General features: G+C 36.6%; 1 protein-coding gene across 8 annotated transcripts in view; it reads right to left on the reverse strand.

Annotated features, from left to right (window-relative positions):
- Positions 1-26,727, reverse strand: part of LOC128741336 (patched domain-containing protein 3-like) — a 64,468-nt gene extending 37,741 nt beyond the window's left edge. The window contains exon 1 of one of the 8 annotated variants that reach the window (XM_053837094.1): positions 26,670-26,727. The gene's annotated coding sequence lies outside the window, so the exon portion shown is untranslated. Of the gene's footprint in view, positions 1-25,347; positions 25,400-25,688; positions 25,929-25,964; positions 26,143-26,172; positions 26,276-26,669 lie in introns of those variants that run through there. The other 7 variants (XM_053837086.1, XM_053837088.1, XM_053837087.1 and 4 more) reach the window with 7 other exon arrangements.
- Between the last annotated feature and the right edge of the window lie 402 nt (positions 26,728-27,129).

Here is a 27,129-nt window from a genome sequence, read left to right on the forward strand (position 1 = left end):
TTTTTTCTGGTATCAAGTGGTTCTTGGAATTCTCTCTGCGGTACATGCTGCGCAGTTGGCCTCGCTGTTGACAAGAAAAATGATCGATTCAAGTAATCGTCATTTTCCAGGATGCCTTCAAGAATTGGCTCCGTTAGTGTGAGATTAGAGTAGATTAGAATATGTCAAATTCGATTTCAATTCTAATTCTAGTGTATTCCTAGTTCAATTTTAACTTTGATTTTGAATCCAACTGCACCAGAAAGCTCGGAGTTTTCCACCTAATCGATCGGTATTTTTGTTATAATAGGTAATAATAGATTCGCCATCCTACGATTACTCGATTTTCCAGGCCAAAACATTCTTTTGTGTATCTCTGTGTGACACGCTAGGGGGCACTGCCACGAAATAAAATTTTAATCATCTGCTTGACCTTTCTATTTCGCATCGAGATTTAGTCCATTCACCAAGCCACATCTATTGTGAACAATGCAGTGAAATCGTCATTATTAGACAAGGTTAGTAGTTAAGCGTATCGCCTGTGACCGATAATAATGAATCATTGTTAGTGGACCTGCAAAGCGATCAAAAATCGAGTCAATGGTACTCGGTCCCATGCGTTGAAATAGTCATCTCGAAAATATTCTTTTTTTGCTCTGCCAGGCAATTTTTTATGGCGAAAATTGGACTTTGATCGCTTTTGCATTCTGCATTTAGTTTCTCGTTGACGTCGATCAAAAAAAACTTTGGCTGTAAGTACTCTTTTATAAACCTTGATATGTACCTTCTGTGATTGCTCTGTTCGTGCTGAGTTTTCTACCGTAACGGAAGCCAACCAGATCAACGGCGTTCACTTATTTATCTTGCCTCTCTTGCGTCTGCAATCAACCGAACCGATCACCTCCGTCAGTCAGACCGTAAGATCAATCGGAGTTTGTTGAACTCCACCGCCGTTTGCCAACACCGGACTAAAACGACCTTCAGTACTGTGGTTATGCTCAACGCAAACATTACCTTCTGTCGTTCTCGGGAAATGCGTTTATTCTACACGATGACTGTACAAGTAAATGCTTAATGCAGTTAAGCAGAATGTGTAAAACAAAAGAAATTAACAAGAGCTTAAAATGTAAGTAGCTGACCTACTACTTTTGAGAATACAATAAATTGTTACGTAAACGTTTCAAGTAACTTCTTTATCCTTCCCTTAACTGCAATAGACTCAACTGAAGGTGAACGTAGTTCTGTTGAAAGGTTGAGAAAAAGATATAAATGATCAATGGTTCATTAACCCCAACAGAAGACTGTAATACATCTGAACGTACCTAAAGGTCACCTGCTTTTAGAGGGTACAATCTAACCATGCATTCCGAAATCTCAATGGTCGGCATGACACGGTTGGCTTTGTACGGTAGGAGTAGAGATTTCCAACCCAATGTGTACCAAGCCAAACACAGATCCGGTTTGAATTAGTTCAAACAATACCATCATACCGTGTTCCAAAGCTCCAAGGCATTTGTGATCTTGACGGATCAGTGCAAAGGCGGTATGAGCGATTCAAATCTTCTAGGATGCACGATTCGCAAAAAAGTTAAATGACAAGCTAACAGGCTTAAGATCAGAATGGTTACGATTTCTCAACAACGAAAGCAACTCGTCAACTTGGCACGACCTTGACTGTGGGCCCAAACAATTTTTAACTTCAATCGGCTCGTTGTTTCCGGGAGCCCATCAAACTGAAACTAACTTTGGAGGCAGCGTAATTCAACCTCTACGGCATGTTAATTACGCATAAAAGCACAGCATAGCTGCACATATTCACCATTGATCACGACGAATGATTCAACGACGCAAAGGCCATGTCCCTTGAGAAGCATATTAAAAACACGCTTCACAGTCATTTAGCTTATCCACGCCAGTTCAAGCTAATTGAATTTAAATTAAGACTTCAATGAACAATACTACAGCGGAGTGTGTGGCAGGGCGGTGATTTACTTAGAGCTAGTTAGAACCGTACTATTTCCACAATCAAACAACAAATCGAGCAAACATTTCACCGCTAATGGAAGCTGGTTTACAGATCACACACCGGTCGGTCGTTCAATTTGCTAACCAACAAACTAGCCTACCGGCCGGTCCATCGTCTGTGTTTGATTTCCGCATATTTTTCCAAAATAAAATGGAAAGTAAATACCTATAGCGATGACGAAACTGTGATGCGCTCTCTCGGTCGCGGCCGGTGTCGTGGCGCTCCGTATTTGTCCATGTTTAGCACCTGCCGGTTCACATATTGTTCAAGTTCAAGTTAAACAGCCGCCGCCGGGTGCCGGGTCGGCCCGGCATCGATCCTGTCCGCAGCGCGGCATGTGTGGTGCGAAAAAAGTTGCTGGTTGACTACGGTAACTGTTTCCATTTTTGTCGATTTTGCTTTTTTTAATAATTGTTTTATGGCAGAGGAATTTAATAAGAAATTCACAAACTCTATAATCAATGGATGCCATTATTAAAGACATTATCATAAAAAATGTTATATGGAAGAATTAGGCGAATCTATTAAACACTTCGCATGGGAGGATTTATTTTTGACGTGTCTTCGTTTTGCGGTATTTGTTTTTTTCTCTACCGGCGGCGGCGGCTAAGTTCGATGCATTTGGTGTGACCTCTACAGAAATTTTATTCGATCGTTTGAATATTTTAAACTCACGACCATTAATATTAGTGGACGGACTGCGGTGCATTTTAAAATAGAATGCATGATGATGCATTGAGGAAACATTCGAATTCAAGGTTTCGATTAATATGTAAAATTAAACCTTATCGATACATGGCGTTTTTTCCTGGATTGATAAAATGGCAAAAGTGATCATTTTTTACCTTTGTTATACTATATAACAAAGGTTTAGAAATTGGTCGAAAAACACGAAATTGATCCGAGGCCCGGAGGGCCGAATCACATATACCAATCGATAGAGCTCGACGAACTGAGCAATGTCTGTGTGTGTGTGTGTATGTGTGTATGTGTGTATGTGTGTATGTGTGTATGTGCAGCTCATTTTCTATCGCCTGTTTCTCAAAGGTGGCTGAACCGATTTGACCGCTTTTACTTTTGTTTGAAAGGTATTATTGCCTAGTATATCACTATTGAATTGCATTGCTGTCCGACGTTTCGTTTAAAAGTTATAAGCAAAAATGTGAAAACTACGTGATACGCGTTTCTCCGGAACTACGCAACCAATTTGAACGATCTTAGTACCAAACGAAAGCTCTTGGTATTACTAAACTTTTTACCAAGTTTTATTAAAAACGGACAAGCAGTTTAAAAGTTAGCCTTAAAAACCGGTTTTGACTAGGTACAAATGATCGCCTGTTTCTCAGAGTTGGCTGAACCGATTTATGCGCTATTATTCTCATTTGGAAGGTAATATAGCCTAATAGATCACTATTGATTTGTTTTTTGATTGGACGTTTAATTCAAAAGTTATGAGCAATCGTATACAACACATTAAAATTTACAATTATTTTTGACTATTTCATCTTAGATAATTTATCTAGTTTAAATTTTTTTGGCATCAAATTAGAGGTTTAATTGCTGCAAATATATCTGCAAAATTTCAGAAGAATTGGTTTTGCCGGTAAAAAGATATTAACCCTTGAACACTCGCGCCAACTTTTGTAACACGGTTGCTCGCGGGAGACAATAGCCCAAAACTAAAAAAAATGTGCGCATTAGAGTTTTGACTAGGAAAACCTGGTTTTAGGTTTATCGCACCTTTGGAAGAGTTTCTTGAAATTGCAAGCTCTATCGTCTGGTAGAATTTAAATTTTGATTAATCCCCCTAAAAGTGAATTAAAAAAAATATTTTTCTTCAGTTTCAATATAACACATTGATGTGTTCTGTAAAGTTGAAGAGTATATTATTACAAGAAACTTTGCTGAAGACAGTAACCTTCTATCTCTTCAGCGAAGAGAGAAAAATCTTATTTATTTGTAAAATCAGTTTTTCCATTTTAGCTCGTTTTGTAATTGTTGTATGACTTTTTCATGTTGTACAAATAGTAAAAATACAGTAAAAAAAAACTTTGCTGAACATAGTATACCTCTATGATTGCTTGTTTAGGAACTGTAGAACTTTGATTATAAAAATATCCTAATTTTGACCCCAAACTACTCGACTATCGACAGACGGATACATTTAAAACATTTTACTTTTGCTGATAGTTTTGTTGCATACAGACACCATTTTTCCATATGGAGAAACGAGAGAAAGATCCAGCTGGGGCCTATTGCGGTACACCTCACATACTGATTGCTTCGTTTCTGTGATGTTAGTTTTTGCTGATCTATTTTGCCAACAGTTTAAAGAATTAATGCATTGAATAATTATGGTATTTTGCTCATAACAAGTTTATTGAAAAATATACGTCAGTTAAACATCAATTTGTAACTTTATAACAATATGGCATTCTAAAACCTACACGTGTTATACAAAATACAACAGCGTGAGTAACCGAAGGTTAATAAAAATTGATGAAAACTTTATTGAATCAAACAGAATGGCATTACAGTAAATTATGCATAGTTCAAAACCTTTGAACTAGACCTTTACTACGCAATGTATATGTTAAATAATAATATTTCCTCTTACAACTTACTTTTACTTGCATTTACTCAAATTAGTAACAACTTACTTATACTTTCTCAGCAATTTCATGAAAAAAGGATCTATCAAAATTTATAAGTGCTCCTAAACTTTTTCAATTGTCAAAAAAATTATGTAAACAAACGCACTACGCAACGTTAACGTAGATGCAGACCGTATAACAAAGGTTCTTTCACCACTAGTGGATTAAATCAGGTTTTATTCAAATCTTCGGAAATTTATTTTACGGATTTGATCAGCATATTTGGAAAACTGCTGAGCAATTCGGTAAATTTTCAAGAATACTTGACGTTTCTGAATACCGCCATCAACCGGTGGCGAGTTCGTTAATATTTTTTGCTGTATTTTTCCGCAAAGCAATTTTATTTCGTAGCTGTCAGTAATTCAGCAACTGTTTAACGAACTGTCCGTATTTATTACGGGTTGACCCGCAAAAGCTATGCTGAGATCAGAAAATTTTGCGGATATATATTTCCACATTTCTCATTCAGTTAGTATTAATTTGAATTGTAAATCTTCATTTCTCTTCTCATTGAAAATTTTGTCATTATAAATCAAAGTTTTGGTGCAGACCTTGCTGGTAGCTGTAGGACTACAGGACAATCGCGGGGTTAGTGGTACATCTAGGTTGAGTCCCCTACTAGCACAGTTGTTGCAAACAAGTTGTGGCAACCGAATTCTTTAGTCATAAATAAGTTTCCGCAACCATTAGCGCGTAAAATGTGCTGCTTGGGTCGGTGCAACCTCTCCGAGTCGAGATTCGAACATCCGACGGCTGGCAGAGCCATACCTCAAGGCCAATTTAGAAGCATATCTCTTTACCATATTCCTATACTATAAATTGTATTTATTTTTAAAACATGGTTTCAATAAAAATATTTTTTAAATTATGATGAAAATTCAGTACACACTACCGAAGTATCAGCAGTGTAATTACAGCTTTCAGCAATAATTTTTGATGAGAGACTCGTTAATTTATACTGGGTAGTCCGCATTTTTTGACATTTCACAAAAAAAAGTTCATTGTCGAGCGTTCGTCAAGCAAAATAATTGTTGAACAGTTCTAATTTCGTTCAAAAAATACGGTGTTCGGTACAAAAATTTAAGTGTGTTGGACAAATCGGCACCAAATTAGGATTTTTGCTTTCTAACTGAAAACGAACAATCTGACAAAATTTGGTCCAAATCCGTGAAAGTCGGTTACACGATTATCGGATACAGGATACTTCGCGTGAATTGACCCTACACACTTAAATTTTTTTACCGAATACCATAATTTTTTGACGAAATTAGAACCGCTGAGCGTTCGGTTGTCAGTTCGGTAATTAGTGAACATTTTTTTTTGTGAAATGTCAAAAAATGCGGATTGTTCAGTATAAATTTTAATTATTAATTATTAAATTTTAAATTATTAAAAATTAAAAAAAAAAAAAATTAACAAACCGGTCGACAAAAATTACTGTTAAAAGCCGTAATTAGAGTGCTGATACTTCAGCTATGTGTACTGAATTTTCGTCTTAAATTTAGAAATATTGTCTTTTATATTAAATACAATTAATTAAATAGATATGTGGTGACAAAAGATGCTTCCAAGTTGTCCTCCAGGTACTGCTCCGTCGCATGTTCGATTCTCAACTGGGAGAGTTAATAAGATCATCACAGTACTAGCCCCGCGGTTGTCTTATACTGTCACAGCTGGCTGCTGTCTGTCACAGTCTGTCGAATAAAAACAGAAGGTCTCATTTCGAAAATGACTTGTGGTTTTATGGTGACGAAAGTTGGCCAAGTCCTACTACGCATCACTAAGCTCCCGAAAAGCACTATAATTGTTCATAATTTGAACTATTTTCACACAGTTTAAACATTCACTAATTGAGTTTTCTGTTTGAATTTCACTTTGACTATCAAAAAATGCTTGATGATAACTTCCGCAAAATTTTCTGAATTCAGCATAGCTTTCGCGAATTTCTCCGTAATAAATACTGTCAGTTCGTTAATCAATTGCTGAATTTTTGGCAGGTATGGAAATGAACTCGCTGTGCGGAAGGATACAGCAAAAATATTAACGAACTCGTTACCGTTTGATGGATACCGGTATTAAGAAACGTCAGATATTGACGATGTTCAGCATTCCTCGAAAAAATAACGGATAGGACAGCATTATTTTGAATAAGTTGATAAAATCCGTAAAATAAATTACCGAACACTTGAATAAAATTAAAGTGGATAATATATAATTTTTAGATTTCACAATGGATCATTGAAAAAGCTGAAAAATCTTACAGATAGCATAGCCATGTTCTGTCAAACACACTCGACGAACGTCTCACGTCTGTGATCGACTGTCAAACTGCGCTTCAATCTGATTGGGCCACCCAAAAAGGCCGATTCAGATTAACCGTTATTCACTGTCAACAACAACGGAACAGCAAGAAATTATGACGTGTAATCTGTATCAGCCTTAAAGTTTACTCTAAATATGCCACGTCGTGCTCCATCTAGCGGTAAGCATGAGCAAAAGCTACCTAAAATGATCCAACTTGAGAATAACGTGAGAACGGCTGGGCTTAAGAAACAGTTTATATAATAACCTTGTTCAAGACAATGCATATAGAATTTGATTTTATAAATTTTACAAAAAAAATACAATTTTCAGAAAATAACAGAAAGAGTACCCATAAGTAGCTCTTCGTCAGATTTCAGGGCATAATTTAAGCTATCTTTAAAAAAAAATAAGTCAAATAGGAGGGGATATTTTGAGAAAATTAACATTTTATGATTTTTATCATGATTTTGCGAAGTTTTTTCTTTCAATGTAAATTTTTCTGAAATTGCACCTAATTTCTCACAAATTTTTCTTTGACGCCATTTTGATCAAATATGACATAATTTAAAAAATAGACTCATTTCTAAAAAATTACTTTTGGCGTAAAAGTTATGTTTAATGGAAAAAGAATCCTTACGTGGTATTCAACATGTCAACAAAACTTCACAACTTCACTCCAAACAAAAATAATTACGCGGTTTTTTTTCTACGCGAATTTCGGAATTCACGCGGATGTGCTCAATTAGTCTATTTTTAATGTAGTGTTGAAATTCACGAAGTTTTTTTAAGCAAAGTTTTGGTTTTTTACGCGAATTTTGGAATTCACGGGTTTTTTTTTACACGAATTTCGGAATTTACGCGATATTTTTACCCGAATTTCGGAATTTACGAGGTTTTTTACGCGAGTTTCAGAATATATGCAGTTTTTTCTACACGAATTTCGGAATTTACGCGGTTTTTTACGCGATTTTCGGAATTTAACCAGATGTGCTCAATTAGTCTATTTTTTAACGTAGTGTTGGAGTCCACGAAGTTTTTTGTCACGAAATTATGGGTTTTTACGCAAATTTAGGAATTTGCGGATTTTTTTACGCGAATTTCGGAATTTACGCGGGTTTTTAACACGAATTTCGGAATTTACGCGGTTTTTTTACGCGATTTTGATTTACGCGCCACGTATCCTTCGCGTAAAAAGCGATTTGAGTGAGTGAGTGTACGCCGCCACCACAATGTTTGTTCGATTTAATCGACGTTTTTCGGCGAAATAAGTATGAAGATTTAAATTACCAGTTAGTCCGGACGTTTCGAGCTACTATTGGTCTTCGCTCATCATCTGCGGACACTAAAACACTATATTAGGCACATTTACAACATAAAACATATTACAAATTCTTAACTTACACTTTTTCGTCCATTAGGTTCTACTTCGTTTATCTTTCTCTTTGCTATGTCTTACTTTCTATTTCTCTTTCCCCCAAGTTTTTTGATTACAGGGTCATATGCAGCTTTGAACGTTGCGGAATCTACTTGTCTATTCACAACATTGTTCTCACCTTTAATTTTAATGTAAAATGTTTCCGCTATTAGTCTAGTGTTATGTTTAGTTATTTTCTCTATGATTTTGGCTTCGTCAAATTTAAAAACATGACCTGTTTCAATGGTGTGTTGGGTTAAACCTGTACCACCAACTGTTTACTCGCAGCATACTCGCATTGAAAAGGGTAGTTTTATGGAAATGCTGAAAATCGTGTTAGGTTCAACATTTTTCCAGTACAACGGTGAATTTTTCCGCCAAAAATTCGGAATGCCAATGGGCTCCCCTCTCTCCCCCGCAGTTGCAAACATCGTACTGGAGCGCATCGAACAGGCGGCTTTGGAAAAACTACAACAACGAGGAGTAACACCCAGTTTCTACATGCGCTACGTAGATGACTGCCTAATGGGAGCCAAAGTCGATCATGTACAGGAGATTCTTAATATTTTCAATAGTTTTCACCCGTGAATGCAAAATACCGTCGAATTAGAAATTAATGGGCAGCTAAAATTCTTGGATACCATCTTACGTATACAGAACGACAAAATATCAACGGAATGGTTTCCAAAAGATCCAAATACTAGATATTTAGACTTTAATTCTGTTAGTCCTTTTTGTCATAAGAAAAACACGGTAGTCGCTTTGGTTGATAGGGCTTTACAGTTGACAGATGCCGAAATTAGACCGAAAACATTACAAACAGTAAAGACAATGCTACATAAAAATCACTATCCCTGCTATTTCGTAGAAAAGGTAATAAAACAAAGACTACACAGGATGTACAATACGTTAGAAGTACCAGGCAAAGAAACAACTCAACAATTCGTGACAATTCCCTATGTTGCCGGTTTAGGTGAAAAGTTAGGCAGATATTTAAGACAATTTAAGATTAATGTTGCTTACAGACCAACCGACAAAGTAAAAAACGTATTATTTACAAAAACCAAAGACAAAATTATAAGAGATAAAAACACAAACGTCGTTTATGAAGTAAATTGTGGTCAGTGTCAAAAGTCGTACGTAGGAGAAACAAGCCAATTTTTACATAAACGAATGGAACAACATAAATATAGCATCAAAGCAAAAACAGTTGGTGGTACAGGTTTAACCCAACACACCATTGAAACAGGTCATGTTTTTAAATTTGACGAAGCCAAAATCATAGAGAAAATAACTAAACATAACACTAGACTAATAGCGGAAACATTTTACATTAAAATTAAAGGTGAGAACAATGTTGTGAATAGACAAGTAGATTCCGCAACGTTCAAAGCTGCATATGACCCTGTAATCAAAAAACTTGGGGGAAAGAGAAATAGAAAGTAAGACATAGCAAAGAGAAAGATAAACAAAGTAGAACCTAATGGACGAAAAAGTGTAAGTTAACCCTCTAACGGGCAACATCGTAAAAACGATGCGATCAAGCTAGTGACTATTTTATCATGAAAGTACACTCAAAAGAACCTTAAGTTTTGAAAGATGATAACTTTTAAATGCATAGTCAGAATGTTGTGATATTAATATCAAAATGCCAAGAAATCTATTCTGAACACATTTTGCATATTGTCAATTCAAAATAATTTTCGTATGCAGCTCTGAAGCACCAAAAGCGAAGGCCGTCTACAGACGGCTTTACCCGTTAGAGGGTTAAGAATTTGTAATATGTTTTATGTTGTAAATGTGCCTAATATAGTGTTTTAGTGTCCGCAGATGATGAGCGAAGACCAGTAGTAGCTCGAAACGTCCGGACTAACTGGTAATTTAAATCTTCATACTTATTTCGCCGAAAAACGTCGATTAAATCGAACAAACAATGTGGTATATACAGGTGTGGGTGAAATCGTAAATCGACCAATCACGATCAAGCGTGACGACGAACTCCAAAAACAAACCCCATTGTTCGGCGAGGTTTGTTTTTTGTAGTTTGACGTCGTTTCTTGATTTTTCGCTACTAATACCATAAAATGTCTTCTACTTCCTTTCCTTTTTAAACCACATTGATAATAAAGGTTCTTTTCACCACTAGGTGGGTTAAATCGGGGTTTTTCTTCTTTTTTGTACCGTTTACTTGGATTTTGCTCTCACTTTTCTTCTTGTTTCTTCTTTTTCTCGCGTTTTTCTTCTTTCCGTCCCGTATTTTCTCTGTTATTGTTCCGTTTTTCTGCGTTTTTTGTTGGATTTCTCTTGTTTTCAGTCCAGTTTTTCGTTTTGTTTTTCACCCATTTTTGTGTAATTTCCTTCCCGTTTTCCGTCTTTTCTCTTTCCTTTTTTCTTTTTTTCGTTTCGAGTTTTCGACTCTTTCTAACTCTTCTTCTTGTTTTACATGTTCATCTGTTCTTCCTCTTTTAGGTGTCACGTTTATAGTTCTTTTTAGCCACGTTTATTCTATTTCTTTTGTCTTTTCCAGTTTTATCTTTATCGTTAATCCGTTTTTCCATTCATCCCATTTTCCCATCTCATTCTCATGTTTTTATATATTTTTGTTCCGTTTTCCCTCTATTTGCCTCGTTTTTTCTCCTTTGCGCTGTCGTTTTTCCTTTTACTGGTTTTTCCTCCCGTTTCTTCTGCTCTTGTTTATCTTGTTATCAGAAGTTCCGTTTTTTGTCTTTGTATTGTATTTTCAAGCCCGTATTTTTACCTCTTTTTCAGTATCGTTTTTTGTGTTCCATCCCTTTAACCCTTTTTATATCCTGTCCTGTTCCTAGAAACAAAAATGGAAAACGTGACAAAAACTGTATAGAAAACGAGGAAAAACTGGGATGAAAAAAAGAAAAATGATAATAAATGGCGACGGCGCGGCGGGGGGAAAACGGGACATTAAAAGAGGAAAAAGAAGAAAACGGGAGAAAAAATTGATACGGAAGGAGACTGGACAGAAAATGAAGGAGAACGGAAGAGAAAAACAGAAAAATGCGAAAAAAATAAGGAAATACGACGACGTAAAAGTGGAAAACGAGAAAGAAAACGAGGACAAAATGATCAGAAACGAACAAAAACCGGAACAAAAAAGGAATAGAAAAAGATAAAATCCGGAGAATTGAGAAACGAGAACAGAAAAAGAGCAAAAAATGGAGAGAAAAAATGAAAACGAAGAACAAACGCGATAAAATGAAAGAGAACGTGACAGAAAAGGAGCAAAAGCATAATAATAAGGACATAATAGGACATAATAAGAGGACGAACGGAACCGACACAAATTAGAAAATTCAAATAGAAAAGAAATTAATGGAACAGACGGAAAGATTGAGAAGGACAAAAAACGGGGCAGGAAAAAAAGAGAAAAAGAAAACAGTGGGCAGAAAAAAGGAGAGAGAAAAGGAGGGAAAACAAGAAAAATAGACGGGACAGAAAAAACTTGACAGGATGGCGAGAAAACCGGAAGGAAAAAGAAGAAATACATGATAAGAAAGGGAAAACGAAACAAAAAACAAGCTAAATCAAAAAGGAAAAGAAGAATAGCAAGAGAGGAAAAAGGATATCGATAGAAGAAACGAAGGAAACGGGAAAGAGGTCAAATGAAATATAATAGGAGGAAAATTGCACAAAATGGGAATGGGAAATGGGGAAAACTGGGCGATGTAAAAGAAAAAGGGGTGAGCAAAGGAAAAAAGTGAGTCAAAAGAGAATGAACGTGCCAGAAAGGAAAGAAAAATGACACAGACAAAGACTAAAACGAGAATCAGGAGTTAGAAAAAGAAGACAACTGAAAACAAAAAAAAAGGAAAAAGAAAAGATGGAAAACGTAATGAAAATTAAAAAAATCAAGAGCAAAGACAAGACTGATAATAATGAATCCAAGATCCATGAAAAAGAGAACAATGATATAATGAAAACACGGGAAAGAAAAAAAAGAAGACAAGCGAAAACAGAAATTAAGAAAACGGTACAGAAAAAAAGAAAAACGAAACAAAAAGCGGAAAAACATAACTGGAAAAGAGGAGCAATTTGTAAGAGACTAAAATCAAATATGTCAATCTTAACTTCAGGTAAAAGTGTGTGTCTTTACGTGTCCATGGACAAATTCAAGTCTAATTCAATATTCACTGTCAAGTTCGTTTTCAAACCCAATTGCATGCCCAATTTTAGGCCTTCAATTTCAAGTCTAATCTAACTTCAATTTTATGTACCGTGGACCCCCGTTCGTTTGACCATTTTTAATCTGAACACTTTTTAATCTGAACCCCGCTGGTTTGCACGACGTGCAAATTAAAAATGGTTCAAATGTCATTCTCAACATAACATCATTTGTTTATGCAGACAATGCACATAAACACGATTTGTTTGTACTGACCTAGCGTGTTTAATCGGTTTCACATTTCGTTTTCCTAACGATTAAGATAGAAATTCGATCGGAAAATGCAATATTCGCACTTGCAACTGCCGACTAAAACAAACCACCAAAACAATAACAAAGAGCAGGGCGGCCAGTTCACAGCGGTTTCAGCATATTTCGGGTTACCAGTTGTTCAAATTAAAAAGTAACCCTGTTAGTTTGCATGAGGGATCGTTCAAACGAACGGGGGTCCACTGTATAATTCAAATCCTGATTTCAAGTCTAATTTCCAATTTAATTTGATATAAAACTTTAAGACCAAATTAGTTCCTATTCAAGTCAAATTTTATGCCCTATATGTTAAGCCCGGTTTTAAGTTCAATTTAAACTCTAATTTCTTGCCCAATTTCAGCTTGATTTGAAATCCACCCATTTGAAATTGCACCCGAAGGTCTGGAATTTTCAATCTAATCGGCTGGTATTATTGTGTACTAAAAGATTCCCAATCCTACTATTTCTCGATTTTCCAGGCCAAAATATTTTTCTGATAAGATGAGTGTCCCATCTTTTGTTTATATCTGGGCACGCTAGTAATGACGTCATAATGTTTTTGAGCGGCTCTTGAGAATTTTACAGTGTTGCTGAAATGTGATTGCACTTTTGCCGTTGCCTCTTTTGCGGGAAGGTGCATCCGCTTATCTGCATTAGACACATTGGACTACATTTCTTGGATTTTAAGACGAAAAAAATAAATAATGCAGTTTTAATAAACAAAACTGAAAACTGAAACGATCATTTTTCAGCTTGCATCGTGACAGCGCTGCACAGGCAAACAATTATATCTCGAAGGATCTGGCCAAGGCAACAGCAGCAAGACCTGTTTTTCTGATGCTTATATATAGAGAGAATGTATTGCAAAAGGTGCTTTTCTGGTCAATGAAATATTGTAATTCCATTCCATTATTCTGAAATATTCTGAAATGAGGCGTTCTACATGAATTCGCCGTCGAACCGGATCGACCTTTTTTGATTCGGCTTTAAAACTGACATGATTATGCCCTGTGGATCAGGGCATTCAACGGTGATCTATGTATTTTCAAATCAGAGCTATACCAATTTGTGATCGGTGAATTGGAATTTTACAGTGGAGTGAAGTAAGATGCAAGACTCCAGGTGACGTAGAAGTTAGTCGTTTGATTGAAAAGCGGAAACATTTTTCTTCGATTGCTTATAATCATCTATTCATTTTGCTGAGCAAGCTCATTTATAGCCTGTAGATAATCATTTTCTTACCTAATGACGAAACAGTGAATCGACATTTTCTGTGAGTTGAGTCTGTGGTGCAGTGCACCTTCACTCCAATTAAGCTAATGACTTGCTTAGTTAGGGAGCACCTGCACAGGTATAGCAACTTTGTATTGATCCTTTAATGTGAAATGTATTTTGCCCAAATCAGCGTTTCGTTATTGTTTTATTTGGCAGTTAATTCTGAATTAATTTTCAAGCTGCTCCAGAATAACCCGGTGAGTCGTTCGAATATTGTATATGCAAATTAATTCAGTGACAGGAAAGCAGAGATTCCCAAATGCAACCATAGTGCATCGCTATAAATAGGTAGGGTATGGTTGCCGGTAATGAGCCCCTATAACATTACGGATTAGTTTTTTATATTTTTAACATGGAACTATATTAGTATTAGTAGGCAGTGCTGCTAGATCGAATCAGTAGGATAGTTGCACTAGTCCCGTAACTATGCTGTACTGTGAAGTCTGTCGAAAACGGGGTCAAGTTTTAGAAAAGACGTTTAAGCCCAATGCGTTCCTTTTTTATATATTAGTATATTACACGTAAGAGCAATCAGCCTTACATAATTAATAACTGTCAATTACAGTTTATTCATCCAATCCAGTCCCAGTACTTTCGATTTTCAACAATCTGAACAAATAATACTAGAGTTTTCAAATAGAATATAGAGTATAAAAAGTCCACTAATAGTAGAGATACCCTATATCGAGAACATATTTAGCAGTATTAACGAAGGTCACGTAAAAATTTAAATTTTAAAGCAATTTTAATAATTTATTATTCGCTTATCGCGTTTTGGCGCATTTATATCGAACGCCGGGAAGTTGAATGCGCATTTTCTTAGCATTATGGAAAAAAAACAGACACAAATCGATAATTCTAACTTTTGCACCTCTGTCGAGTGAAATTCCCCAGAACCGTTCAACATAATTGACACATACGATTGTTGCCAACCGCGAAACCGATAATAATATAATTTTGGATAAAACGTTGATCCTTCCATGCTTCTATCAATATTCAGTTTGAAATAATTTTCAAGTTAAATTTATCACACCATTTAAAATTTTAAACTTCGGTTTTGCGTCGCTTTTTTCCGCAGGGGTGTAAGCAATGTTCCACAAAAACTGACTCGGTGACGTCTACTCACCACTTAATAATGAGTCATGATTGAGTGAATGTTACTGATTATTTTAGGCTTCAGAGACAAATAGTCTAAAGTACCAGCTTAGAGGTGAATCATCTGACCGAGGAACTTCACTGGATTGATAGACATTCGCTGCTGTCCATTTATTCACTGCATTACAATAACGATAATGAGCCGCAATCAGCTCATTTTTTTTTTTGCTCGTCCTGAGAAAAAATTTTCATTTTCAAAATATTTCAATTTGGTTCTGTCGAAAATGCTAACGAAAATATCGATATTAAACAGAATTACAAGCTTTAATGTGAAGCTCAATATGTTCACCGATTTGCACAACACTGGTACTGGAATTAAGAGTCACACCAACCAGTGTGTAGCTTTCGTGCACTTTTGCTCTCTGATCTTTGAAGACAATCACATCTACTGTCAATCAACGTCATACTTTTAATAATAGCTATTATTATTCAGTGGGGTAATCTTGAATCCTATGGGAAAAAACACGTGTGATCTGTGATCTTCGACCGTTTCACTTTTTCCTGCAATGTAAAATCAACAAAATTACAGCGTCGTGCTCGTGAAGCTTGTTTGTCTATCAAGTTAATTATTGATGCAGCAAAAACTTATCACTAATATGTCACGAAATAATGCATGATTATTTAGTGTAGACCTAATTAATACAGCAAATTCTATGAAAAGAACCCAAGGAACAAAACGGCATCACTTAAACGAGCAGGTGTGTAACAAGAGTTGTGTGGTAGCATCCGGTGCTGAATAAGCGAATTTGCTGAAGTACCTGTTGTTTAAACGTTATAACCAATATTTTTTGTAGCTTCTAATCAACATCTATACGTTGTTATGTAGGTGTGGAATAAGAGTCGAATAGACGTTGTGCAAACGTTTCAGCAGCACAGCTAAGAGCAGGTGTGGAATACCGGCCGCTTAAAGGCTACCATGAAAATGCATGTCGAATACACGTTGTGCAAACGTATCAGCTAACAGCAATTGTGGAGTAAAAGTGTAATGAGCATTGCGTAAACGTATCAGCAGCATTGCTGAGAGCAAGTGTGGTGAGACAGTGGAATGAATGTTGCGCAAATGTTGCTAAGAGGAAGTGTAGAATAAGAGTCGAGTAATCGTCGTACAAACTTATCAGCTGCATCACTAAGAGCAGGTGTGGAATAAAAAGTACTTGATGGCAACCAGTTGTGTTCACGATTATTTAACATGATTTAAGAAACTACTCTTCAGCGCTTAAATGTATTTTAGCCATACAACCATGTATAATAGTCATTCAAACACTTTCTCCACGCAAATATCCAGCACGGTGCTGTTTAAATTCTGCAAAACCAGCTGAACAACTATTGAACAGAGGTGTTTAGGTGTACTTCAAAAGCAGCCATACAGCATGTGCTGAATAAAGACAGTCGGGCAAGCGTTTAATAAGCAAAAATTGTTCCTTGGGAAGTATGTACTAAATATCAAACTTTAGAAGTGCATCATTAAAAACTGGTGTACTTGTTCAGCATCGGGTCGCTCGAGCGCTCCTCACGATCGTGTGGAAGATTTGTGGCTTTCTGACGAATTTTATAGATCCCATTATTATTTTTGTCCATTTTTGCCGCTGAACTTAAAAAACATAACCTTTGAACCACTGAACAGGTTTGAATCGTTTTGATATTAAATACAAGCTTTTCAGGACAAAATATTGAAGCTTAAATTTGAATATAATGATGAAATACAGTAAAAATGTTCCTTTTTTGTTTTTGATGACCCAAAAGACCATCGTTTTTAATATTTTTCGTAGAAAGAAGGTAACGTAAAACAAAGAGAATTTTTTCTTCGAGCAAAAGAAATATGGATTTTAGACACTTTTACTTAAAGTTTAAACGTCAAAACCAAATCTATTCTTGCTTTTAATATATCTATATATATAAAAGTGAGCGTGAGTTTGTTTGTATGTTCCACCATAACTCAAGAACGCCTTGACTGATCTCCACCAAACTTGGCACACATATTTCTTGATATAAGGGAATCAGTACTAAAGGAGTTGACAAAAGGAGGGGATATATAACAGGGGGAGGCCCTAACTTCGAAACGCCTGGACGGTTTTTCATCACACTTGGCACACTTGACAAAAGGGAATCAGCACTGGGAGGTTGCCTAAAGGGGGCCCTAACAAGGGGATGCATTTCTCTTGCATTTAAACCGATTGCAGTTGTGCAAATAACTTTGAGAAAAGAGGGGGTTCCACCGAAGAGGAATATGTGGTAAAAAAGACCTTTGTTTAGTTTCCATTATAGTGATTTTCATAAAGTAAACCAATGCCTAGTTAGCTACGTGACAGAAGAGGGAGCTGACTGGGAAAGAATCGACAAGTAGGGGGACGAAGAACGTGAGTATGAATGTATGTTTCGCCAAAGCTCCGGAACTTCTGGACTGTTCTTCATTAAACGTCGTTTGTCAAACACATGTATTTTGACATAAAAGAATCAGCGCCGGGGGGTTGACAAAAGAGGGTCTCTTACAAGGGGCAAGAAAGGTTCAAATAGGTAAAGGGGTACGTTTCTTTTGCAATTGAAACGATAGCAGTTGTACAAGTTGCTGGATTTTTGAAAGGGGGATTAGGATGGCCGTTAACAAAGGGAAAGTTTAAAAACGGTTTTTTGTCGACTTATAGGGATCACCGGGAAGAAGTCAAATTTACAAGTGGCTGGGGGACAATATGAGGAAAACTAACAAAAAGAGAGTAGACACATTAAAATAAAAAAAAAGGTTTTTTGTTTTTTGCATTATGAGAATTTTCGTTACAATAACAGATGTACAAGTGACTGAGGGGTAAAGAGGCCCCGAGTAAGATCGGGTAATCAGCTAGTACGTTATTATTTTCCATGCAAAAATCTACGAAAAAAAAGACAGAAACGAAAGAAATTTTTTTGGCCGATTTTTGGAAATTCCACTTTTTGAATTTCTTTTTCTATTTCGTGCTAGAAGCGTTAACTCAACTCGTACACTCATTTTTCGATTGATTGAGACTGCGCTAATGAAACATGCGATCGAGGAACAACACAAGTTTGATTTAACCAGCACAAAAATATTAAGCTCCGACGACAGAATTCAAGCGCTACAAGTGCTTGAAATGTGCCATATTGCTTGTGACAGAACCGCAATCAACTACAGAACAGACACAAACAACCTGAGCATAGCTTATTCTGGTATGTTGCGGTCTCTCACACAATGATACACACTCTCAAATCAGGTTGAAATAGTACTCTCCATTTTGACGCTCCCTGAAAGTCATAACCGTACTGTGTCGTGTACAGGAATGACTGTGTAAGTTTTTGCTCGCCGGTATTCAAATTTGAATTTTCAAAAGTCAGACCAACCTAGTAGTTTGTAATAAATTGTACTGTTTTTTATAGTGTAGTTCGACCAACAGCAGAAAAACCCCACCCCAACAAACTTGACAAGAATTAGTTTAATATGTTTGTAAGTTTTGTGTGTAAAAAATTGACTTTGTAACTCAATGTAAATGTAAACTGTTTTTTCGTAGTTGCCCTGATGATGAGGAAATAAAGTCCTTGAAACGTTGGCCTAGACAGCAAATAAACTAGTTTACTAGTAACCCGATGACCAAAACGCCATCACTAAAACCAAAATTGATTTTATGATAAAAATTAACTCATATCCTGTATAATATTTTTTTGCCACTCGATTTTTCAAGCCAATTTCCAAAGGGGGAGTGACAAAAACTTTAAAAATAATTTGCAATGACCTACTTTTTCTTGAGTTTTGTGTTTTAATAATTTTTAAGGGGAATTAAATTGCGATAACACAATGGGGACGCATGCAATTTGGATATTTCTGTCAAGGAAACGGATGGTTCCTCTTTTTCCTGGAAATTAAATAAAAAGAAAACTTATCCAATTTAATTCTACTATGTATATACATAGTAGAATTATAAGTGTTCTTTTTATGTAACTTCCAGGTTTCGTATTCTACTAAGACGCTCCAAAAACTTCAGTGGTTCCTCTTTGCCTAACTATTCGAAAATAAATTATCCCACGAAGGTGTTAAATTTTTGATAGCAACAAGTCCGGGCATTATGTTCACGAGATGATAAATACTGGTGTACGCTGATTTTCGATTTCGTTCGAATTGGAAAATAATTCAAAATATAACACTCAACGGAACAAAGCCGCGGGTGTGATAAGAGGTAATTCAATTTAGAGACGATTCAATGTTTGTGTACATATAATTTATTGCATTTTAAATAATGGAGTGTGTTGCAGAGATAAGTCAGAGTCCGACGAATTTGCTGCTTTCAAGGGAACCCTGATTAAAATGCTAGCGAATCAATGTAAAACAGGCTATTAATTTATTTCACCTTAGTCTATAACGCAAAGAGGAAACTGAGAGCATTTATATTGCAAAGCTCAGCTTTATCTCAATAGCCAGGGCTCAACACAACATCACCTTCAATTGCTTCAAGTCTGGTTTCGATCACCGTAGGTGAAGCGGGTTTCAATTCATCAACTCATCAGCTTTTAAAGTATTATTAGTATTTTTCTCTCAAACATTGGGTAGCAGGCAAACAACCTTAAACGGGAATGAATTGAAATTGAATAACATTTCCTACAATAACGCTAACGATTGATAATTGCTCTAGTCATCATCGACGAATTGCGCCTGACTTTAAATCAACAGCTACCTATGTAACTGAACTGAACTGAAAACAAAAGAAAGTGTTGTTTAGCGAAATGTTACGTAAAATTTAAGAACGATAATACGCAATTTTGCTTATACACAAATGCAGGTTATTCTAATTTTGCTTGGCTGAGACGTTACAGTCAAATGAATCAAAATCGGATAAAAAATTTTGAATTTGTCCATGAGAAAAAAAAATTTGTTTTCAACATTTAGAAAATGAGCTTTCCACAGCAGTGGATTTTTTTTGGAAAATTTTATGCTTTTAAACTTTTATCAGCTGTTATTTTTTATGAATTACTGAGAAAATTTCCTTGTATTTTTATGACAAAAGTTCTAGGATGTTCAAGAATTATGAACTTTCAAATTAAGCGAATGTCCGAGTACATCGGAAAATCGGTCATGGAAAAACGAGAAACATAAAACTTTTTAAATATTGTTTTCATTAATGAGCCCATAAATCTTGAAATTTTGAAACCCTTTGGGCCATTTTGTACGATAATTTTGAAACTGGATAGAGGTGCGCGAATCTCCGATAAGGTTCATAGTAGACAGCTTAGTCAATTTCGATTCATTCTATTCACAGTCCATAGCTGTATTTGTATACATAAACCCCATTATAATAAGCAGCTGACTTCGTAAGCCAGAGATAGGAAGATGCGACACAGCGATAACAGAAGCAATTAGCTCTACACATTCATGGCACGAAACTATTTTCACATAAACATCCATGCTTCATCGTTATAAATATCACCATAGATTACTGTTAACGTCATCACTATCGATGCTTTAAAAAATAACACATATTTTCAATGCTATTCCAATCTGCAGTTTGCTCGGGTATTGCAGGCGTCCGGAAGACGCCTTAACCATGTTCAAGGATGCATTTTGCTGGATGGTTTTCTTGCAAAATGCACTCGCAAGCAAGGGATGGAGAGCTTCGACACAGGACGATACATGGTGGAAAAAGGCGGACATAACCTGTATTGGCCAGCTGGAGCGGCTCGATTCAGGTTATGTATCTGTATATAGTAAAGGAAACGAGTTTTCGATTGCTAGCTGGCGATAAATTCTGGTGGACTGAAATGCTTGCTAATGCTGCTTCTTTCGGCGTTCCAGTCCAGGTGTGCGGAAAGGCTTTGTACGGTCGCTTAAAGTTTTTGGAAAAACCCGACATTGGTAGCACGTTTTTGTCATTTTCGGATTTTCAAAGAACGCAAGTTATGCTATAGCAAAAATTTGTAAATTGGTCATAAAGAACCCTTGTTACACTAGATGGATTAAATCGGGTTATACCTTACACATCCAATCAAAAAACAATTCAATAGTGATCTATAAGGCTATGTCACTTTTCAAACGAGACTATTAACGCAATAATCGGTTTAACCATCTTTGGGAAACAAGCGATAATTATTACCTTGTAAAATAGTTTTTTAAGAATAACTTTTAAACTACTTATTTGTTTTTAAATAAAACTTCGTTACGCTATAGCAACTATAAAGCTTTACTGTCTCACTTCCAGTTGCAGATTAGCTTAATTATGTCAACTTTGCTTCCTTGAATTAACATCGTTTGTGTGTCGCTAGAATGTGACCAAACTGTTTGCTCCCTCATAAGTCACATGTCAATAACTTTCTTTTTTGGGTCCTCTTGGTTTAGTTCTTTTCGGTTTTATTTTAAGGCTACACCAATATAAATAATATGTAATTGAACTGGAAATGTTCGATAGTGCTTTTAAAGTTTAATTTTGGTGTTTGGAAGGTCAATTATTAATAAGCTATAATTTTAATGTACACCATGGTGTTGTGTTGTATCTTTCATTTCTAGAAAGGTTTAGTTGGAGAAAATGAGGTTGAAGTGTGTTATGAGCTCCGTTCCCACTTACCCCCCCGTATTTCCACTTGCCCCGGGGCACTTTTAACAAAATTACAGTAGAATTAAATGGTACTTTACTCTTTCTTGTTGATTGTTAATTTGCCTTAATGATACTACCTATTATATTGCAATGTCAACTATACCGCTGTTAAATACCGCTTTTGATAATTTGAAAAATCAACAGCTATGAACAAGCGTATCGATTAGAACCGACTGGAATTAAACACTAATTCACCGCACAAATGCACTAACAATTACACAAGATAAAATTGTTTTAGTGACACCGTAGTTGGCAGGCAATCAATTCTAGTTGCTATAAGCATAAATTTCTAGCTGATGGCTGATCTACAGCGATCAGAGTTCGAATTCGTAACCCAAAGTATGCCCATGCCCACATACATTTTTTTTTCTTAATCACGGTTAGTAGCGAATCACCTCACAGTGCGTTTCAGTTCGTGTTAGAAAGTCTCTGCTTTAGTGTCACGCGCTTATTCAAAGCGAAATAAACTATAATTGAAAATTTGTGAGTCGTGAGAGTGTGAATCTTTTTATTAATATGTCTCGGCACATGAACGCGCAATTCTTGCATTTTTCCTGTATAGCAGGACACAATAAATACCTTTTCATGAACAAAAATTTTTATTTCAAGCATAAAAATTTGTCAAGGAAAAACCAAATCGAAATTACCAAATGAAAGAGCACACATTGGGCTTGCTCGATCGTCAAAATTGCAAATTAAGTTCATGCAAACTTCACCGCCATTACTTAGCATTACAACCGCAATCAGTTGATATGGACTGCTAAAATTTGGCACTGAATAGTTAAATCGACATTTTCGAATCGAACCAAACAAGCATTTTTGTTTAACAGTAGCTTTTATTCAATTATTGTATAGCTAAAACCAATGGAACTACCACTTGATAGGCTGCTATACAGCAAAAATGTTCCTTAGGAAGTCACACAAAAATTGTCAAAATGCGATATAATCGTTAACCACCAGAACACATGTTATTGTGGCCTGATGGACTAACTCCTAGTGGAACTACAAACTCTAAGATACTGATAAAAATATATATTTCATATCTTAATTTTCGTAATTAACGGCTCTACAAGAAGTTTTTTGAAAATCCAGGTTAGTTGAATATAACTGGTGCTTACATACTAACATTATCCATCTAGCTCCCCCCATCTACTAACAACAATTCCTTTCCCGAATTACTTGTGAAGATGCAGAGGATTCCCTGGTCTTTAGTAGCAACAAGTATTCGACTAACATTCCTTCCCATCCCACTAGGACCCGCATTCGGACGTGGGCGGCGTCGGTATTGATCAGCATGCAGGGACCTGATAAGGATGCACAATGAAGAATAGCATGCAGTCCCAAGTATGCTTTTCCAGCCATCATTTTGCAATTTTCATCGGTCCTGGTCAATAACGAAGTAGCAACACACGGGCGCACTGCGGGACCATTCTGGAAAAAGGCGGTCAAAAGTCTTTTCTCGCTTTTCCTGATGTTTCTGAGCTTAGGTGTCTTCGGAGAAGTTCCTTAAAAAAGTATTCTGAATTTGTTGACATTTCCATACCATTAGATATTAAGGGGATAACACATTTGAAAAAATTAACTTTTCATCGGCACTAGATAGCATGTTAATGTGTTCGGCAAAGTTGTAGATCTTTGAATTTTATTGAACTTTGCTGAAGGTACTAAGTATCTGCATCATATGGTTTGCGAGATATAATCGACTTTCTGTCATGACCCCCTTAAATCAATTTATCAAACTTTTTGTACACAAAACCTCATCTAACAGGTTTGACATGTTCTACATACTTTTTGATACTATCAAAATACGTTACTTTCTAGAAGGTGTAAATATCGTATGTTGCTTTATTTGCCTCAAAACTTGATTTGAAGCATAAATTTTACCGTTTTTACAAGTATTTTTTTTCGTAAATAGGCACCTACTGTCAGCTACAGTTAGCATCGCTTGTACTGCCATAGAATATAGTATAAGTGTGACAAAAATCACGGCCTGGTCTGCCCGGGCATTTCAGTTATTTGAATTATGAATTACATATAAAATATGCTGGTTTTAGTAAACTGTCAAGGATTTATTATTCTTATATGATCTTAATAATTTCACAGGACCTCGTCCAGCGTCTATTTTACTATCTGTTGCAGAATTACTTTCGTTCTAGGACTTTTGTAAAAGTTTGTATGCTGCCGCCTGCTGGTAACAACCGCATTGATTTTTTTACTGTTGGTCTTCTTAAAGTTGAAATCAACGGATCCGACGTCATTAACAATCTTCTGAATACATTTTCGTTTGTCGATATTCTGTTCAGAAATCAGATAACTTAAAGATTTACATACAATCATGATTCATTACAGTTAATGTACCTTGAACATTTTCGTACACGCTTTTCTCCAAAAAGTTTTATGTCTTTGTTACGGCACTCTTGCGGTTCTTCCGAAAGACGAGCGACCGGTAGAAAAGTTGCATCTATTATTTCTGCACCGTGAATTAAAATTCGACGTACCGATTGTGGCATGTAATACCAACCGTATAGTTGAACATATTTCATGGCTGTATCACAGTAATAAATTCTAAAACATGCAATATCGAAAACATTCTACTGGATTTAATGTAAATAGACGCGATGACAGTTGTGTTTCTGGCATTTACTGTACACTGAATGCATTAGGATATCCAAGCGAACTGAAAGCTCGATGCAATTATATTTTCAAATAAATCCGGTAAAGTCATATGTAAATTCATAATTGAAGTAACCAAAACGATCAAAACAAAACTCAAAATACCCGAGCAGACGCGGCCATGATTTTTGGCACACTAAGCGATGCTAACTTTAGCTGACAGTAGGTGCCTATTTACGAAAAAAATTACTTGTAAAAACGGTAAAATTTATGCTTCAAATCAATTTTGAAGGCAAATAAAGCAACATACGATATTTACACCTTCTAGAAAGTAACGTATTTTGATAGTATTAAAAAGTTTGTAGAGAATGCCAATCCTGTTAGATGAGGTTTTGTGTACAAAAAGTTTAATAAACTGATTTTAAGGGGGTCACGACAGAAAGTCGATTATATCTCGCAAACCACATGATGCAAATACTTAGTATCTTCAGCAAAGTTAAATGAAATTCAAAGTTCTACAACTTTGCCGAACACATGAACATGCTATCTAGTTCCTATGAAAATTTATTTTTTCGAATATGTTATCCCCTAAATATCTAATGGTATGAAAATGTCAACAGATGCAGAATACTTTTTTAAGAAACTTCTAAACTCAAAAACGTAAGGAAAAACGAGAAAAGACTTTTGACCGTCTTTTCCCAGAATGGTCCCACTGTGGGGCGGTATCCTTTGCTTATGGTAATCCCTCATTCGTGCCCCTAAGCACAGATCTCCAACCTTTTTATATTGGTTGAGAAATGACTGAGTTATTAGCGTTCAAAACCTATCATTTTTTCGTGACGTTCGCATTTTTGATCTTCGATCTTTGCTATGTTCCTGTAAAACGTAGTCCTACGAACGTTAATAGGTTGTTTTGTTCCAGTAAACCGCAGTTTAAATTAGCACATCAAAATGGTACGGTTCCACAAAATGCAGCAACAACTATCACACAGAAATGTGCTGTAAATTGCGAAAGGCTAGAGCACTTGCACTGTTATCTTTGTTAATAAGCAGATGAGGTCTGATAAGACGTCCGCACTAATAAGTGTAAATAATTCTTTAAAGAAAAAAAATGTAAAATATTCAAAGAGCTCCTTGATAGCAAACTTGACGTCCTTAGTACACACGGAACTAGAGAAGGGTTTTTTATCCAGCTTTAACAATCGAAGTGACCACAGTAATTGACCATGACTCTTCCGACCTTTCCTTCCATCGTACACACTGCAATTGCAATACACCAATCCATTGCAACCGTACTCCGAAGCGGACTGCAATTCGTTCACAATTGTGTCATCTGATAAAGTGCACTCGCGTGGATTTCCTTTCTTCAATTCAGAATCTAACTTGTAACGTTACATAACGCGTAATTATGCTAACAAGACACGAGAGAACAGCACTTCATTCACGATTCACTGCTTGTATTGTAGACGATTGAAACGGAACAAAGGAAAAACATTCTCCAAAAACGATTAGGTACTCTATCGAGAAGATGATTCACTGCGGCGCGGCGGATGAAACGGTATCTCTCGCCGAGGGACCAAAAGGAAGCAAAACACAACTCTAGCAGCAGCAGCAGCAGCTGATTGAATGTTGATGACCACTGGGAACGAAGCAAAAAAGCGCATTCACTTTTTTCCCCGACCAGCAGCAGAGCAGACTCCTGTGGGTAAATATTTATAACTCACACACTGTAAGAATAGTGAAAACGCGCATCCGCGGCAGCGAGCAGTAGAAGAACGGCAGACACGACGTATCACTTCACTCGAAGAAGCGAGCTTAAAACGCGTCCTAATCCGGCGAGAGCCACTCGGCGACTGTCACGCGGTTTCTGTTTCTGTACTATGATTTGTGTAGGATTGCGACAACCGTGAACCGGCATCGGTGACGGCGCATACGTTTATGTATTCAGCAGTTCAGAATATAGAGTTCAGAGAACAGAGCACCGAATGCGTCTGTTAGTTACTGCAACCGGTTCGGTAGTACGTAATGGATATGTTGCGAACGTTGGTAGGTTGGTACCCACTTCCAATCCGATGGATGGTCAGTCAGTTGCAAATTTCTGCAAAAGTTTGTAGGTAGAACGAAATGGGGCTTGTATTGCAGCAGCAGATTAAACGGGAAAACCTGACGATGTGATTTGTGGGTAGGGTGGTGCATCCTACTACTACTTCTAGTTTCCAACCTCTAATAGGCTACGATTTACGTACTATCCAAAAAGTCGCACTTTCATTATTTCATAATTCACTCGACGTATTTACTGGGAAATATGCACTGAAACACCGCCACAGAAAGTCACAAACCACCCTATCCATTCAATTTCCATTCAATACTAGGGCACAACACGCGAGCGCTTCCCGAGCGGGTGCTTGCTTGCGCCTCGCTTTTCCCTCTGCGTTGCGGCTGCGGCACGGTTTTCACTTGTACAGCGCATGCTGTCGGCTAGCGAAGCGAAACTGCGTTGTTGTCGTTACTCCCGGCTTCACAGCTTACGCTGTGATAACGCTTCTTGGTCCGTAATGGTTTGCGTCCCGAACGCACTGGTGCTTCCATCTGACAACGGACGACGAAAGTGGGCTTTGAATACAAGTTAATACAAGTTAATGAGGACACAGACAACGGATAAGTAACGGGGTCCGGGATGA

This window comes from Sabethes cyaneus, chromosome 3 (genome assembly GCF_943734655.1).
Source record: "Sabethes cyaneus chromosome 3, idSabCyanKW18_F2, whole genome shotgun sequence".
Classification (NCBI taxonomy): domain Eukaryota; kingdom Metazoa; phylum Arthropoda; class Insecta; order Diptera; family Culicidae; genus Sabethes; species Sabethes cyaneus.